This window comes from Anas platyrhynchos, chromosome Z (genome assembly GCF_047663525.1).
Source record: "Anas platyrhynchos isolate ZD024472 breed Pekin duck chromosome Z, IASCAAS_PekinDuck_T2T, whole genome shotgun sequence".
NCBI lineage: Eukaryota > Metazoa > Chordata > Aves > Anseriformes > Anatidae > Anas > Anas platyrhynchos.
This window is the reverse complement of record NC_092621.1, coordinates 76,319,671-76,335,048: the sequence shown is the minus strand read 5'-3', so window position 1 is coordinate 76,335,048 and position 15,378 is coordinate 76,319,671. Positions and strand designations below refer to the sequence as shown.

Below are 15,378 nucleotides of genomic sequence, written 5' to 3'. Positions count from 1 at the left end.
TCCCCATAACTCGCAACTGCTGACCACCAAGGGGCAATTGTGTGCGCGGCTCCACTTCTTTCAGCTTGAGCTTCTTCCCAGCGACTTTCTGTACAACCTTCTTTGAGCAGTTTGCTGAGTTTGGCCAAACCTATCTTCATGAGGCAATCAGTGTCCCTGTTTCTGTCCTGGTCCCCATTCTGCTAGCCCGTCCTATTCATTCCTTCTTCCTACTTCTTTATTGGTGACATAACTTTGTTGTATCCTGTTGCCTTTCCATCTTGAGGACAGGTTCCCCTCTTATATACCCTTCACCCCACAGTAGTCCTTTTCAAACAACTTGTCATTGGTCAAACAATTTTGACCAGCAACAGCAACCCCCCAGCAACTTCCATGCCTTAATGGCTGGAGAACAAGCAACCTGAGACTGCATGGTGTCTCCTGAATCACCCTTCTTGGTTCCCTCTAAACTCTTTACACTCCTGATGGCCTCATCGTTAAGAGTCTGATGTTATCACCAACCATGGGGCTTGTCGACCCCCACGGCCACACTCCCATGTCTCCCCTTCTTTATTAATATCAACCATCTTCTTGACACAAATTATTACTCCATATATCACAAGGGTGATTTATATCTTCCAGAAATTTGGTTCTTTCATATTTTAACTGTTTCTACTGTGGGGTTCCTTGCTTGAAATACTGAAGATGAGATGATCACCACATTACAAAATATAATTGGCTGCTGTGCCCCCCTGACCCACAGGGGAGAAGACTTCAGCCACCATGGAATTCTGAGTGCCCGAATGAATTAAAGAATTTTTTGTTTGTTTGTTTGTTTGTTTGTTCATTTGTTTGTTTGTTTGTTTGTTTTTTAAACTTGCTTGCCAGCAACCAGCTTGGTGAGCACATTAGCTGTAGTGTTTTCCTGAGCAAATGCGAGACCAGCTGGGATAGGATGGACAGTATGCTACTTTAGTTGGAGTCTGTATTTAGATAGTACGGTGGCAGAAAATAAATGCCATGTAACAGAAATAGGAAGGTGAGTACCTACCTCAGGGAGTATTTTTAAAAATTGCATTCAAACCTCTTCTAATGTTAATAAATAAATAAATTTGCTGATGCATTTTCCTCTCACAGCATTTCCTTCCAACTGGAGGCCCTGCTGCAAATAAGAAAAGGTAGGGAATTCATTGATTCTCAGTGTAGCCAGTCCTTGACCAAGATGTAAAATGTTTGAAACAAAAAGGACCTTTTTTTTTTTTTTTTTTTGAATTATATGTACTTCAGATGTGGTCTTCAAGTCAGCATAGCTTTCAGTCTTTGTGTTTTCCTAGTCTTTGCTTTATGCTTTTTTTTTTTCTCTGTTTTTCCTCAACTGTGGACGAGAAAAAAACAGTAGTTTATATCATTTCAGCAAAACTGAAAAAAAAAAAAAAAAAAATCACAAACTTTTTTTTTTCTTTCATTTTGTCTCTCTCTTTTATCCATGTGTACTTTTGCATTTACTCCATAGGAAAAGAAAAACCAATTTCCTGCAAAGCAGCTTTTCACTCAGTACACTCCCTTCTGTGTTTCTGTTAATTATCATGTTTTAGATAGGCACTCAAACTGTTCTTTTAGCTGTTCTTTCATACAGCTCATTACCAGATACAATTTGGGGCGTGCCCTAAAATGGGATTTAAATGGGAAAATTATTTTAGCCAGCCATATTATTGTGCTAATAAGGGGATGCTGTCCTTCAAGATAGATGTATAATTTTGCACACAGCCTGCAAATTAGACAAAGATAGCCCTCCTCCCTTGTCCTCTTCCCCTCCATTTTCACTCTGATCTTAAACAACTCTTGAAAACTACATAACTTTCATCTGGGCACTCAGATACTTACCTCCTTTAGAAGAAATGTGCTATTTTCCTTAGTGGCATTTATAGATTAACTGTCACATCCTTGTGAATTGTTATGCGCAGACAGTACAGCAGATGTGGGTGAGAATGCAAGCTTAAGTACTGGTGCTAAGGAAAGAGGAAGAGAGGGTGACTTAATAAGTGAGAAACTTTTGTGAAGAAACTGGGAGAACTGAGCAATCCATTGTCAGTGAAGAGGAACAGCAGAGAGTGTTCTGCAGCAATTTGTAATTTTCAGTCTGTTAGAAAAGTTGGAGGTAGAGTTGCTCCTTCCTGGAACTGGCAAGTTCAGCCACTGTCCTACATTTGCAATTTCTGTAAGAGGGTTAAGCACATAATTCACTCAAAACTACAGCTGTGTAACAACTGGAGTGGCAGAGAGTTTCTTGGAAAGGGTGTGCTCTTGTGTTTATATGAGCAGAGGGGGAGACTGATATGAAGAAACATGCCAGAAACCCAGAGATTAACTGAATAAATAACACTGTGTAAGGAACAGCCTGCAGAGGGCAATTCTGAGCTCCTAGCGCCAGTGTGCTAAGGCTGTGACCACAAAAGAACTCCCAGAGTGACTGATTATCCCTGCATAAGCAAGAGCTGGAGTCCTGTGCCCAGGGTTATGCTGAGGATTCTCAAACCTGATGCCAGTTAATCTCTGTTCCAAATCAAAAGGACCCACAAAAGTCCCAATGTTGTCTCCCCCTCAAATTGCAATAGGAGTAGTGTATACCAAAACTTGGTATGAAAGTCTTAGAAATTAACTTAAAATACTTCTGCTTCAACCAGCCAAGATGCTGAGACAAAGTGTTGTGAATTATTCTAACATTACCCAGATGTGTCTAGACAGGCAGTAGATAGATAGGTAAAATAATAAGCCAGAAAGATGACATTTTAAGCAACTACTGTGAAAGAGATTAACTGCCCTAAAAGAGCTAACCAGAGGCTAAAACTAAATCAAGCAACGCCCATGGCATAAACCATTATGTGGAAAAAGTTTCTTTTTGTGCCAGCACACATCAGCTTTTCATCTGCTAGGTTGTAAACTGGAAGGACAGCAGTTACTTCATAACAACCCAGAGACGGTTACTGCTGAATAGAGGGTACGAAGCACAACACTTAGTGTGTCCTGTGGTGGTTTGTATGTGTGCTCAGAGCCTAACAGCTTGGGTCATACCACGTGCTCCAGAAAAGTAAGGGAAATCTCAAAAAGGAAAAGAAAAAAAGAAGAAAAAAAAAAAAAAAAGAGGAAGATGAACAGCAGTGGGACATACTTTCAAACAGAAGAGCCAGATCCTGTCTTATGTATGTGCAGATCTTAGGTTTCAAATGAAATGTAGTTCTTTTCTTGGAAAAAAAATGCAATCAATAAATAAATGGGATGCAGGGCTGATCTCATGGGATGTGGGGCAGACCTCACCAACAGCTGCTCATTTCCTCATACACTGATTATGCTCCAAGATTATTCCATTTTATTCAGCTATTTTGATCATTAGATTTTGAAGCAGAAATAGAAACATCAGCATATTAAAAGACATCCATTTCTGATTGGCTGATTTGTGTATCAGCTACTTTCATGCTACCAAAGTGTGATAAACAATAAGAAAATCACCGTCTTATGTTTTAAATATGACATTTAAAGCACAAAGTTTCGGTCAGTACTTGCTCAAAATTGTTCCAGCATCCTATCTTGTTGCATCTCTGTAAGGATGTGCTTTAAAAATAGGACATTTTTTTGTTTTTCTCTCACAAATGTTGCCAAGCAACTAACATTGTTGCTGTGGGCATGAAATGAAATGAAAAGGTAATGATGCAGTGTGCATACATGGGTATACAATTTTAGGGACAGCAGAAGTGTATTTAATAACATCATGGGTACTGTACCTGATATCCATCCAATGCAGAATGTGAATCAGATCACACAAAAATGTACCACTGTACAGCATCCTTGATATATGCAACAATTACTGTTTATATCATTTAAGATGCTACAATTTTTTTAGAAAAGCTGAACAGAGAAAGTTAACACAACTGCAACATGGTAGCCAATGCACTTGGACCTACTAAGTGGGTTCTTGCTTTACTGTAATAAGAATTTTTACTTAAAAATAAAAATAGTTACAATTTATCTAAGTCAATACTACAGCATACAGCTCTAACACTAGAATACTTATGATGTATCTGGGAAGGGATATACAAATGATATTTTACCTTGATTAAGGAATAAAATTCCATTTTCAGCTAACTAGAACTGATTTGGAGAGAAATGTAATTATACTCCACACAGAATTTCTTACTTTTGTCTTACAGACATTTTACTTCCCTAATCGTCTCCCTCCTGTTGAGAAGCACTTGGTGCTACAAGCTAAGTGGAGAATACAGGTATGAATACAGGAGGTGATTTGGTGGTTGTACTTGTGAAATACTGAGGTCTGTGAAACACGCCTTACTTACTTCCTGCTCCTGTTTAGTTACTCACAAGGATGGCCCTCTGTGTATTTTCCAGGCATGAGTTCTCCATACAATCTAACTATATAGTTACAGCAGTAGCTTCTACACCTCTCAGTAAGTCATAAATACAATCACCAATAGTAACACACACACTGGTTGCTCACACCACTCACTGGCAGTACCTGAAGTCCCGGACAACCCTGGAGCTACAAGGAGATAAATGCTGGAATCAGATCAATTAAAAGTCGGAAGAGAAGTGCACGTTGCTCTCCCTCTCCACCCAAAGCATCCTGGCAGGCGATCTGAAGAAATAAGTAATGACAAACTTCAGTCAGTAGCGTAGACTGAGCGGACTTGACAGAGATTACTAGCTATTGCCTTGCTGTCTCACTGCCTGGTTGCAGTAATGATAGTGAGAGAGAAATAAAAGGCCCAGCAAATGGACCAGGAGTGTGTTTTCTTTCTATTCTTGTTGCAGGCCAGCATACCCCACTTAATTTGCTGTCTGTGTGTGAAAGGATCCTATGTGAATATGATTTGGGAAACAGTGAACAGTTTCCTTAAAATAAACTTAGGTGTACTATCCATACTAACAGATGTGCTTAAATTTTAAAGAGCTGCTATTCAGAAATTGATTTGTAGCTTGATGAGTTCTATACCGTTGCCTTGTGAAATTGGGAAAAGAAAATAAGATTTATCTGAAAATACTGATCAGCAGAGAAATTTGCAGAATAAGCTCTAGAAAAATCAGTCATAGCTTTATACAAGCAGATGGAGCTCTGGTTAACGTGTTATCCTTCTTGGTCTACATGAGATGTTCATGTGTCATTCGTGGACTTTTATGTCCCTCTTCAAGCATGGCCAGTGCCCTAGTTGGGTTCCCAGGACTTGTCTAAACTTAAACATTCAAGAAAATCAATCTGGATTAATTAAAAATATGAGATAAATTTGAACCTTTTACTCTCTGTGCTTCATCCTGTACAGACACTATCATTTAGAATGGAAAAAGCATAAATTTTACTTTGCTGCTTTCACTTCTAAAAACCTTTCAGCTAAACTGAAATAAAACTGCTTACATTTCAGATAATGCTCTCTCTTAGAGATTTGACTCAGCTTAAAAGTAGCCATATTTCAATACAATTTGCCTCAGAGTCCTTACGTAGTTAAATCTGTGTGTCAGTGTTACCCAAATTTTCCAGCTACCCATGCAGTTTATCTCCCCCCGTAGCAGACCTTTGGTTCTAGAAATGCAAACCTAAACATTTGCCATGAATATATATATATATATATATATACTTGTGCTCAGTGCTTTCTCACACAGGCATAGAATTTGTTAGTGAAATATGCCCAGCGACCATTCAAAAAACAAACAAACAAAACAAAAACAAAACAAACACACACACACACACACACACACACACACAAATTGACTCCAGTTTGCAAGGGGAAATTAAAATCTTTCCAGAAGTCTGTGTGAGATAATTCCCATCTGATCTTCAGTTTGGAAATCTTGTGTCTTGCCACTTCACCCCATTCTTTCTGTATTGCATTCTGTATTTCTGTATTTCTTACTGTATTGCAAACAGTAACAATGTTCCAGACTGTTCTCCTGTGTTACAATGCAGGGCAAGTCAATGAAAGGCAGTGTGTTCTGACAGACAGCTTGGAGAGCTGCGTGGTTCCAATTCCAAGTTAAAAACCTCTGTCCCTGTCTTTTGAAATACTCAGTTTGTGGACTGCAAGAGGCAGAATGTTGGAGCAAGACAGCTAGGAAGTTGGATCACTAGAGCATTACACTTAAGCTGATAAGATCCATATCTCTAAGTGTAATCACACCTGTAGTCCTTCTGAAATTCTGCCATGTCATTACTTTTTTTTTTTTTTTTTTTTTTTTCTATAAGCAGCCCCGCCTAATGATTTGATCAAAGAAGCAAAGGAAGCATAGAAAAACTCTGTGTGTGTGTGTGTGATATGCAATAGCCTCTAAAAAGAAATGGGTTACGTTTAGCAATAATTGTGTTTCTGTCGTCTTCAGATGTGTACAGTGCAGGTACAAGAGCTTACAGTAATGGTATATTATATTATATCTTCAAGATGAGTTAGGTATAGAAATAAGCCTGAAAAGTCTGAAATGCACTTATGTATAAAAGGCTGAACAGAGTGAAGTCTTGGGAAGTGCTTGAAGTGTGCTTAGTCCTAAATAGATAACTGCATGTACAGTCCATGGTGAAAAGAAGATCAGAAGATTCCAGTCCTTTCAGAGAACATTAATGTTTCCTAGACAGCTAAGCCAGCATGAATTCATCCACATTGGAGCTGTATTTCATCTCACTACTGTTGTCTAAAGGCAAACACAATAGCCCAGACAATGTGAGCTCGCTGCCTCCAGTATCCAACAAAGGACTTTGAATTCTTTTTGTCCCCAGTCATCAATACTGGGTCTAAAAGGAAAACAGAGAAAGCCACTGTATGTAATTTGGTTTTCATCAATATTGCATTTCTATTGAAAACAGCGATCAAAAATGTTTGCTGCTTCCTGCGAAGCAGAATGTAAGTAGGAAATATTTATTGATTTACTTTGTGATTTTTTTTTTTTTTTTAAGTAAGAGTCAAAAGAAGAAAAAGATTTAAAAAGTTAGCTTGGGAAGCTAGCAGCAGATATGTACAAGAAGATACCTATTGTGAAGGTACAGGAATAGCTGGATAATTATTATCATCTGCAAACTAAATGTAAATGAATAACACAGTCACCACACTGCAGAAGCTCACAACGTTTACAGCTGACCAAGTTATACACATACTGGTACAACATGTAGTGCTAAACATACCATTCATTCCTTCTTTGGATGTTTTCCTGAGGACATTAGGCTTACAAAATCTCTCTCTCTCTCTCTCTCTCTCTTTCCTTTCCTTCCCACTTCCTTTCCTCCCTCCTTCCTTCCCTCCTTTTCTCCCTCCTTCCTGTCCTTCCTCTCTCTCTGTCCATCTGGTCCATCTCTCTTTTTCTTGTATTTTCACAGCTATCTCCCTGACCATAATAAATTTTGAATACATTTCTCGAATTTCGTTGCAGCTGGCTGAAGGAGGTTAGTTTCATGTGTAAGTTTGCTACTTTATACCTCACACAGTCCTGTGCAGAGCAGACTCACATCTCTGTCTTGCTGAACAAAAGCCTTCATCATACCCAGAAGAGGCGCCTGCAAGGATAATCAGCACATGAAGCTCAAAATCAACTGGAGCTAAGTGTGCACATACGTGCACACACGCCGTTGCCTATAGCAGAAACATGAACAAGCAGGGCTTGCTGTGTGGGAGGAAAGCTAAAGAATGCATGCTCAGGGGGGACAAGGAACATGAGACAGGAGCTAAGGGCATTGCTGAAAGTGACGCACAGAGCACAAATGACACATCCATCATAAACCAGGGCTCTCAATTCAACTGCCCCCCAAGGCCATGAATTTCTGCCCTTTTTCTGCACAATTATCAGTGAGACAATTCTCACTGCAGGCCTTTTTGCCAATTAAAACTTGAAGGCCTGTCCTGTTGCTGTAGCAGATGAGTGGTTTCAGAAGTAACTACTTGTGCACGTTTCAGGTTGCATTCAGGTTACTACTGTGGGAGCGTTCACGTCCCCAGAGGTTCATTTCTGCTCTCCAGGCCCCTCCCTGTTATGCTGACATAGTCATTTGGCAGGGTGGGCTGACAAGAAAAAGATACAGGTAAGAAATAATCCACCAGAACAAAAGGTGGATTTTATTATTTATTTTTCGGCCAGACCAGTCTCCCTTATGCTAGCAGGCAGCAGGGGACAGACAGCACTATGATAAGGATGAGCAGTCAGAGATGACAGACTTCATTAGAACATGCTACTGCCCCAAAATTAGTGGTGACTTTTATCCTTCAGTCTTTCAGATCTAACAGGAGCTGTTTTACAGGAATAAGCCTAAAGGGTGAATTTTTTTATTTTTATTTTTCCAAAAAGCAGGCAACTGAGCAAGCTAGCAGCAGAGAAGACTGTAAAGAAAGGCTCCATACACAAATACAATTACCTAAACATTTATCCATGAAGAAAAGGCCTTGTGGCCCATTCCTGTTAATTTGCTACTGCCAAATCATTCTGCCATCTGAAATGTAATGCTGGGTGCAATGTGACATGTGTTTCTGCTGATGTCACTCAATAGCTCTCCCACACACATGCTGTCACAGGAGGGAATAAATATTTTTTTGTTTCTCACAAATTCTGCAATTCTCATCCTGCTAAGAGCACATTAATGGCCTTCCCAGGGATGTAGAACTCTCTGTCTCACCCCCCTACTCTCGCGTGCCCTTTTGCCTCTGTTCTGTGCCAGGATCAGTCATGTTTGCAGTGCACCAACTGCAAACTGGCCTGATGACATTGAAGTGGAAGGTGAAGTATGAATCACTGTCATTGAAGAGTCACAGGCAAAGAAAGAGATGGGGATAAAAGAAGGATTTGGGAAAACAAATAATCTGAAAAATGTCTTCTATTGACCCTCCTTGCTATTTCATGTGTTAACATGCATCTGGGCAAGTGCCTCACATTTTGCTGGCAGAGCAAGTCACTACAGCAACCAAAGCCTGATGCTACAATGCTCGTAGTACGAGTGTTACTGCACCTTTGGCTTTTTGCCCCTTCACCCACATGGTCTGCACAATAAAAAGCCTTTCAGCTTTTGCCAGCAAATATAAAGTGAGGCACATAGGCACCCCTAACCAAACTGCTCATTAGGGGGAACGATAATAAGCTGATTAATTAAATAAAACTAACAAAAAAGTACATCGCGCTAGAAGCATCTGACCAGAGGACTGAGCTCCAGCAAAATGCAAGCTGTGCTTAACTGGGGAGCCAATATTACAGTGAAGGACAGAAAACTTCCTCAGTGGCACGTCTGAGGTGTCTGCAGCTATATCCAGCGTCACGGGCAGTGTAAAGGCTGTGCACAACGGGACTGCGAGGAGAAGCGGGGCACGATGCCGTGCTGCCTCCTCTCCCATCCATTTTTTAATTCTATTTTATTTTTTCTCCTTTTTTCTCCTCTCTCCCTCGAAGCCCGGCAGCCTGACTCTGCCAAAAGCCTGGGCGAGGGGCTCGAAGAACGAGGAGGAACCGAGATGGGGAGCGGGGCTGCGCCGCACGGGCGGCGGCCGTGCCGCAGAGGCGGGGTCCGAGCTCCGCACCCGGCTCCCCGGGGCAGGGCTCCGGGCAGGGTTTGGGCAGCCGCAGAGGACGACGCAGCTCCGGCAGCGGCCAGGGTAACATTTATTTCCCTTCTCCTTGCGAGAGCAGCAGGAGGAGGGGACCCCCGCCGCGGGGCAGCTCCCTCCCCCCCCCCCCGGCACTTCGGCTTTCCGTTCACACGCCTTGCCGCGCCGCTTCGCTTCGCCCCCCTGCCGTCCTTCCCCTCTTTCCGAGCATCTCTGTGCCGGCGCAGTCACATGTTTGGGCTCAGATGCCTTTAATCCCACCCTCACTTGCCCGAGAGGGAGGAGAAGAGGCAGGAAGGAATAAAAAAAAAAAAGAAAGAAAGAAAGAAATTGCGGGAGCGAAGTGAGCAACAAGCGGAGCGGCGGGGAGCGGGGCCGGACGGCTGCCCCAGGCGGGGGCAGGGTAATTAATGAATTAATTAATTGGTCGGTCCTCGTCACGATGCCTTTTGCTGCTGGAGAGCGGGTGGGGGGGGGGTGTCGCGGAGGTGTCGCCCCGCGCAAGTGCCGCGCATCCCGGGGGCAGCGCGCAGGGGGGTGCGCGGCCGGCGGGGAGGGCTCGGGGTGGCCGGAGACCCCCTGAAAAGTGTCCTTCCCCCCCCCCAGGGAAAGAGTGGGGGGTGGGAGGCACCAAAAACCGGCACCGTGTTACGGAAACAACAAGAAAAACAAAAAAAATAGCCAGCTTCCTTCCTGTGGTGGGTGTCAGCTAAAGGAGCCCTCGGCATTAAATTTATTTTGGGGCAAAAATTAGGGCGAGGGGGGGGGTCTGGACGGGGCGCGCTGGGATGCCGTCGGTGCGTTTTGGTGCTGAGGGCAGGGAGCTGAGGGGGACTCAGCTCCGCTTATCCAACGCCCCCTCCGTTGTGACCATCCCAGTAAGGTAACTGCGGTAATCCCAGTGCTTTGCGGGTGACCTTGTGCTGCTACCTGGCAGCTCTCCTTACAGGGAAGGGGGGCAGCTAGGAAAACTTAAGGGCTGAAGCCATGGGCACCTAAAAGCACAGGTTTTGGAAGAAATGTGCAGCCGAGCCGGCGGTGCTGCAAAACGTGAAGTCACACCGGTGTGAGCTGCAGGTTCACAGGCTTGCTTGATCTCATGCAGCTGCTGAGAAAACCGCTTCATGTACACCCAATGGCTGCCATAAAGACACACCAGGTTCAGCAAGCACAAAAACCAGAACTACCCTGCTGCCCATGTGAAATGTGCTGCTTTCTGGCCAGCCCAACAAGAGCACTGCTAATTATATAACAGAATGTTTTCCAACTTCTGTATTTAGCCCATTTTCTTCCTGTGGGGATCAGAAACAGCGCTTTTCCAGAACCGGGACATCACCCTTAGCGTGCCTTTCAGGAAAAGCAGTCTGGTTTATACATGGGGAGAGGAGGGGGATAATGCCAAATCCCTCGGTGTCAAGTGAATACAGAAGAAAAGGCTGTAGTATTTTTAACATTAGTAGATCGTGTCTTCCTGAAAAGAGAAGTGATGTTTATCAGAATGACTAAACAGTTTTGCTTTCAAACACCAGTCAGAATCAAAATGTCGTGGTAGTCACCTGGTACAGTTTTACATTTTCATTGTTACACAGACCTGTCCCAACAGGAAACCTACAGCCTTATCAGCAAAGGCCTTTGCACGCAAACGTAGTCTCACATTTCCTTATTACCGGGTTTTTATTCTTTGCAGTCATAAATGAGGAACAGCAAAGCTGCAGCGTTCTCTGAGTGGTGCAGCCACCGCCACATCCATTTGCTTTCCCCCCCCCCCCCCCCCCCCCCCCGTCTGTGTCCATACACCCACATCCCCAGCCCTGCCCAAATCCCAGGTATCAGGGATCTGTCTATCCATCTAACCGGCTCTTCCAGGCACTGTGAAATGTGGCTGGTTTCCTAGCAAGCCCCAGGGGCGCAACTGTGCATAGAAATTGCACAGAAAATCTGTGGGGGATGAGCTATTCCCCAGTGGTTGCGGTGGGGTATCTCATTCCTGCTCCTTCTGGACAGACTTCTCCAGGACTGAGAATTCTCCTTGCTGATCTGTTCAGGTTGTTTTCATTTGCAAGGAGTTGCTGTTACTTCAGAATGCCATATTTAGTGGCTGCTTTTTTAATAGTTATCTTAGATAGTTTACCTGTGTGGGTTACCAACGTGATTAAAATATAAAATACCATTTGTGCGCAACAACAAAACCAGACTGATCTCTTACATTTCTGGTAAAAACAGATTCCCTCCTGCCTTTTATATGTGTAGGCTGAGGATCCACTATGGTAGAAATTGCCTCTTGTTGTATTTGTGTTCAGTATCTTGCGTGCAGAGGCCCTCGTCTCATTTTAATAAAAGACTGCGACATACAACGAGTTAAAAATAAAAATACCTGTAGCACCTCTGGTGACTCAAATAATATTTAGCTTTGAGATTCCAAGAACTGATAGCAAAAGGTAATAGCTGGTGTCGTTATTAGCAGCAGCTTTGATACCATTTCTTTTTTAACAAGTAAGAATGTAAATTTTCTGATAAAGCACAAGTGGGCTGAAACCAAAAGCCATTTCTCAGATTTTGGAGGGCACCAGGCAGATCTCAAAATGCAACAGTTTTTATGCAGATTATCAAATCCTTTAACAATGTGGGGGTTTTTTTTGTTTGTTTTGTTTCATTTTGTTTTACCTCTGTCACAGAAGAAAATGTAAATTTAGATGGATATAGATTGCATAATTAATTTTAAAGCCACAGGAAAGTTTGGTGCCATCTTCTAAAATACAGTTCCTCACAAAACCCCTTGCCTTAAGCCTCTGTGTGAAGCTATTATTTTGCAGAACTCACTTCTCCAGGCTGCTTTTCACTCCCACTTGCTCTCAGTATTGACTGATGTTGCTGCTTAATAGCAACCGGGGAATACATTGCTTTCCAGTGACTTTGCACAGCACCAAGGTGGCCAGCTGAAAGTCAGCAGGTGTTGAAAATGGGCACTCTTCAGATTTGCGTGGCAAAGGAAAATTAATGTAACTAAGAAGGAAGAGAAGAGCTGGGGAAACAGTTAATTAAAATACATTCAGTTCATAGCCTGGTTCACTGATGTTCCACAGTTTTACTATCTTAATGCAAGGAATATGGAGAAAGTGTTTTCCAGCTGCCACACCCACGTACCTTGTCTTGTAGCTCAGTTGCTTCTAAACTGAAGTCCCTGGATTTCCAGGGATTTCTGAACAACTTGTGAAGTTAACTACAATTAGTAGAGAAGAGCTAGCCAGCTGATCAGCAAACATACCTTCAAGACAGAATTCCAGAGTTTTTGAGGTTTACCAACAGCATAGAGTTACAAACCACTGCCTGTAGATCAGTATATATATATATTTAATAATTTATAATAATAATACAATATAATAATAGATTATTCAATAATAATTTATATACGTAATAATTCCAGCTTTTTGGACCAAACAAGTTTTACTGTTCTTTGGCAGGCTGTGGGGAATGGCAGGTCAGAAAAGACTGCTGTGTCCTTGATTTCTACCTCTCATGCCATATAACTCCTGCATGGATTAAAACAAACAAACAAAAAGTTTTCAGAGAGAACAGAGAAGTCACGAGTAAGCATGCTCTTTGCCATAGCAAGGAACATTTTAGATGAAAGCTTAATGGAACAGCCTGGCTTATTTGACAACCATTGTGTTAAAGAAGAAACACAAGCAGAACCTTTAATGACTTCCACAGCAAACGGCTGCTTCATTATAAATTTGTGTTTTTTTTACTGGCTATTAGCCATTCTGGCCAACTGTTGGCACTAGCACGCTCTACGTTTGTCTACAAACAACATAATGGCAACTGCCTTAAGCAGTGCTTGATAGAAGACATAAGAGATATATTTGGTACCTGCCAATAAATACTAAGAACAACTGCTGAGCTCCTTGCATTAGCATTCTGCTCATGTTTTTAGTAGCACAGCTCTGGCCAAGTTAGATTGTAATTTCTAGGGAGCCCAGCTCCCAGTTTTGTATTTAAATACAATGGTCAGATCTGCAAACACTTGGCTTCTACTTGACACTGCTGTTTTCAATGCAAGCCTGAACACATTGAAGAAACATTATCTGGCAACTGACTTACTGAAAACTGTCAGAAAACAGGGAAAGAACTGTTGCATGATGAATTGCAGATGAGAAAAGCTGGCCATCTGGTCCAGCAATACTGATCAGCTGGTGGTAGGGACCTTGCTTTTCAGAAGATGCGGGTATCCATACAGCATTGTGAGCTGACAGCATAAATGTATGAAGCAGAAGAAAATTTCTGTGGCTCTTTATGGCTTTGCAGAGCTTGAATCAGCTTCCCTCAGATTCAAGTGGGACTGTTTGCTCATGCACTAACAATGCCATCCTCAAGACAAAGCTCTTGTCTCTCTGCCAGAGGAAGTCAATTGATAGAGTCTTGGTCATGAGGGTGTAGGGAGTCTGGGGAGTAGAGGCGTTTTTTTGCTCAAAGGTTTCATCTGGGAATGCCTCCATGGGAAGAACATAAAAACCAAAGCTACAGCTTTGTATGGACACTGCTCCTACTACCACAGTGGCCAAGGTGGGGACTTGAACCACGAACAACGTTACTGTCCCTGTTTCACACAGCAAGGACGCCGTGGCATCTGACAGCGTGATTTCTTTACAGCTGCTCCTTATGTTAGAAAAGCCCTGGCTTTTTCCATTGACAATGATCAGAACTTCAGTTAGGCAAAGGATCATTTAAGACGTAATCATGCGGGAGTAATTATGGCCTTATCTCACAGAGGAGGCAGCAGAGGACAGAGATGCCCTCTCTTGCCTCAGCAATCCAGGAGCCTCCTAGAATTTCTCAGCTCTGAGACACGTGGGAGGCTTTGTTCCAGGAATACCTGCCCTCAGGACACCTTGAAGAGGAGTTTGGAGTAGGCAGAAAATCAGCTTTCTCTTTTAAATCACCAGAACACATGACAGTATTCTGCGTCCCAAAGAGGAAATTGAGCATTTTTCTACTCTACCTCAGTGTATGCAAAGGTAGCATTTCCCTGAGCAGTACAATTCAGACAAGTAATTAGGAGGCTAATGAAGATGGGGATGTAGATTTTTGACCTGAATCAGGTGTTGCTGGAGGGAATCTGCATCATCAGGATCTAAATAAGAAAAAAACAAAAAACAAAAAACAAAGCTTTGTATCACCACAGCTGTATGTTTAAGTGATGGCTCAGTTCTACACAGAGCAGGTATAAAAATGTCTTCCCCTGCAAGCATTCACATGGCTGTGAAGTAACTATTCGTGAGTCATGCAGTTTGTTTTTAAAACACTGTGAAACCCCATTCCAATTTCTTTCTTTTCATCTCACACCTCATTTTGCTGTCTGAAATGCCACTTGAAAAAGAACAAGCCCTGTAAAATGGTGAAAAGAAAGGAAGTGACAGTACTGACAGCTTCCTGAAAACAGAATAGCTTTGGTAAACCTGGAACCATCCTAGTGGTTATAAAACAGCCTGATGAGAAACTCTGGTCTCAAGTCCTGCATGTAAGATCAAATGTTATCTCTGTGAAAGCAAGAGTTTGTTTTCTCAATCTGGAGCTCCTGGTTCCCAGTGTTACAGCCAAGAAGTGGAAAGGAGGCCAATGCAGTGTCCCCCTTCTTTTCTAAATCTTTCATCACATTTTTTTTTTGCATGAACTAGAGTACTTGGCCTGTCTTAATGTGATCTTGACCATCGTTAGGCTCCTTGGCCATTCTGCTACCTAGTGAAAGCACCCTTTTCCTCTTGAGGTCAGCTGCCATTTGGCATGGCAGCCGGTGTGCATGCTAACAGCCTAGGCGGCAGAGGAAGTT

At 42.6% G+C, this 15,378-nt stretch overlaps 1 protein-coding gene and 1 long non-coding RNA gene across 5 annotated transcripts in view; one reads left to right on the top strand and one right to left on the bottom strand.

Moving 5' to 3' along the window:
- Window positions 1-9,082: 9,082 nt before the first annotated feature.
- Window positions 9,083-15,378, top strand: part of PGAP4 (post-GPI attachment to proteins GalNAc transferase 4) — a 12,647-nt gene continuing 6,351 nt past the window's right edge. Inside the window, exon 1 of one of the 3 annotated variants that reach the window (XM_038170396.2) lies at window positions 9,083-9,599. The gene's annotated coding sequence lies outside the window, so the exon portion shown is untranslated. Of the gene's footprint in view, window positions 9,600-9,670; window positions 9,978-15,378 lie in introns of those variants that run through there. The other 2 variants (XM_038170395.2, XM_038170397.2) reach the window with 2 other exon arrangements.
- The window catches only part of LOC113840104 (uncharacterized), a 20,496-nt gene continuing 19,676 nt past the window's right edge, over window positions 14,559-15,378 (bottom strand). For both annotated transcript variants that reach the window (XR_005261624.2, XR_005261625.2), the window contains one exon: window positions 14,559-14,682. This is a non-coding gene — a long non-coding RNA (uncharacterized lncRNA). The remainder of the gene's footprint in view (window positions 14,683-15,378) is intronic.